This window comes from Solanum pennellii, chromosome 4, assembly GCF_001406875.1.
Source record: "Solanum pennellii chromosome 4, SPENNV200".
Taxonomy (NCBI): domain Eukaryota; kingdom Viridiplantae; phylum Streptophyta; class Magnoliopsida; order Solanales; family Solanaceae; genus Solanum; species Solanum pennellii.
In genome coordinates this window covers 1,186,414-1,189,967 of record NC_028640.1, presented here as the reverse complement: position 1 = coordinate 1,189,967, position 3,554 = coordinate 1,186,414, and positions in this window count along the sequence as shown.

Below are 3,554 nucleotides of genomic sequence, written 5' to 3'. Positions count from 1 at the left end.
GAAAAAGTATATATATATATATATATATATATATATATATATATAATTGGTGTAGTATACGTATTTTATATGTGTCCAACGTCAATTAATAAAATTATACATAGATAAACATTTATGCAGTTTAATTGACATTGATGTATAAGAGGATATACAGATAATATACGGATAGAGTTATTTTCAATCTTAAAATTTTTAATCTAAAATTCAGTTCGAATTCGCCTCAAATCATCTTCAAATGCCTTCAAAATCGATGGAGAATTTGAAAAATAATAAAATTTTCTAACTCAACAACAAAATGGATGAAAAAATATTGATATTGTGAGACTAACATAAAATCTTTTTTATTATTGAGACCAACATAAAATCAATGAATAATTAATGAAAATTTTATTAGTCAAAAAATGAAGTACAAAGAGTTGATAGAAAATATTGAAATTATTTGGTTTGAGTATTAAATACTTTTAATTAGTTTTATGAAAAAGTAAATTTGTTTGGTCCATTAGATGTAAAATGATTTAGATAATTATTGAACATGGGATACCGAATATCATATGGTAATAATTAAAGTATGGATTTATTTATGTCAATTATTAGACACAATTATTGCTGTGCTAATTTCTCATTTTGGAAAACCATATACTTATTTAACTTATATTATTAATTAAATTATATTAGCATATAGTAATATTTATTGAGACTGATATATCTTTGAATTAAAATACAATTAAGATTATTTTATGAATTTAAATTTAATAGTACCATTGGTACACAAATCTGAAATCACAGTAAAGAAGTCCTTTTAAATTTTGTTAATTTTCGAACGTATTTTCCTTAAAAAAAATGGGAAAAAGGGTCTAATATACCCTTCAACTTTGTCATTTGGAGCTGATATACCCCTTGTTATAAAATTGGCTCATATATACCCCTACTTATAAACAAATGGCTCACATATACCATTTTCCTCTAACGGAAATGAAAAAAAGATAATTTTAATTCAACTTTTTATTATTTTTTTCTACAATATATAATCCCATATGAGTAAATTTAATCCTTGTCAAACATATTTTTTTGACTTTTTTTTTGTTTCAATGACTAATTTAGAATTATTATTTTGATAATCAAATTTATTTATGTTTCACTAATATTCTTGTAAAACTTATTGTAGACGACCAAATTTTTTTCTTCGAATACAAAAATCAAATTACAATATAGACAAAAAAAAATAGTTTAAATTTTCTTTCTTTAAACAAAGGAATAAAAGAAAAAAACAAAATAAGAATAAGAAACTCAAATAATTATAATAAAAGAAGTCAAAAAATAATTTATGTATTAAAAAAATTAAAATATATCTTGAACTTTGATAGAAGAATCATATATACCCCTAAATAATTTTTAAAAAAAATTAAAAGTAATAAATATAAATTTAAAACTAATTCTTTTAACTTCCGTTAAATGAAGGGTATATGTGAGCTATTTTGTAATGCAGGGGTATATGTGAGCCGTTTGTATAACGGTAAGGGCATATATGAGCCACTTTCATAACGAGGGGTATATCAGCTCCAAATGACAAAGTTGAGGGGTATATTAGACCATTTTCCCAAAAAAAATAATCAAAATATGTTGATATTAGAAATTACCTAACTAGAGAAACTATATATGTGCATGAGACACATATTTGTGCAGTGTAAAGCAGTGATGATTTATTATTTAACATACGATGAAATATAAGTTTCGAGTCATAAAATGTTATTTTTATAAATCATTAGATTTTTTGTTCGTTGACATAACAAAATATATATGTAACGAAGTTTTAAAATTGCCTTTAAACACTGATTTTGAGTTGAGTATTCACTTTGACAACAATATTGACTTGGTCAATTAAGGTTTATTTTTTTCTATTATATAGTCTTTGAAATTGATAAATTTATTTATTTGAAATGTTTGTTTGCCCATTTGACAATCTTTTAATATTCTATTTTGACCAGGAAAAAATAATTTATACAAAATCAAACTTTAAAACATTAAAACATGTGCAGGACCAAAAAGCTTGAACATTCAATAAATTTCTTTTGTTCTTTAGGTCAATCTTATAAATTCTTAGTTCCTATGGTTTAAAATAAGATTAATCAAATTTTTTAATTTTCACCTCTAATATGAGACAGATAACATCAAATTTGATATAAATTTTAGAAATTATATATAAGTATGCTTTTTTATTTAATTTTAGTTTACATTTATGCATTTTTTTGACTTTGTGTATGTATAAGTAGAAATTTAACTTTTCATTTACTAATAATATTACTTATTATTTTTCTTTTAGACGAACATTGATTTAGTCATGAATATTATATCAAAAATATTTTTTTTAGCGGCAATGAACTGACGGCAATAACTTAATTGCCTCTAAATAATATGAATTATTATCTGCAATTAACACTTTTTGATATGTCTCTAAAGTTTTTAGCGACATTGAATATAATAACACTCAACTAATGATAAAAACTTTAACAATTTTTATTAATGTGTATATTTATTGATAATATTTGTTTTACAAATTCTCCTCCTAAACGAGAAAAAGAATTAGCCACCTAAAAAAATATTGTATTTTTCTTTTTTCAAAAAATAAATCAATTATGACAAAAAAAAAATTAGTGCAAAAATTGTCAAAACCTAACATCATATTCATACTTGTCTAGTATCAAATTGATTGTATTATATGGACACCATATTTGTTGAGGAGTTAAAAGTCTAGTGAAATTCTACTCCCAACTGTCCCATGCTAAAAAAAAAAAACACTATTTTTCTACTAAGAAATTATATTTTTCACTAAGAGAAATTTTAGTAACTATGTTTTCTATTTCTATAGATATTTTTTAATTGAATTATCGAGAAAAAAAATAATATTAGTATTTTCATATGCAAAAATTAAGAAGTTTCTCAAAATTTGAATAAGAATTCATTTCTCCAATAAGCTGATTCAATGGGTGATATTAAATAAATATTGAATACACATATAATACACGTAGGTAATTCTATAGAATATCGTGTAGAATGTTTATTGTCATGTAATATATTAGTAGGATGCATAATATTTAAATATATGTACATTCAAAACTAAAAATTTAGATTAAAAAATACGTTTATATATTATTTCTTTAAATTTAATAATTTTTCAAATTCAGAGAAACCCTGGAATTAACAAAAATGGGCAATCCTGAGCCAATTCCTATTTTCTGAAAACAAACAAAGGTTTAGAAAAAAAGGATAGGTGCAGAGACTCAATGGAAGCTATTCTAACAAATGGAGTTAAATGCGTTCGTAGAGGACTCTTTACATCGAAACTTCAGAAAGAAAAAGAATGAAGTGAAGGATAAACGTATATACATACGTATTGAATACTATATCAAATGATTAATGACGACCCGAATCCGTAGTTTTTCTATAAAAAATCGAAGAATTGGTGTGAATCCATTCTACATTGAAGAAAGAATCGAATATTCATTGATCAAATCATTCACTCCATAGTCTGATAGATCTTTTGAAGAACTGATTAA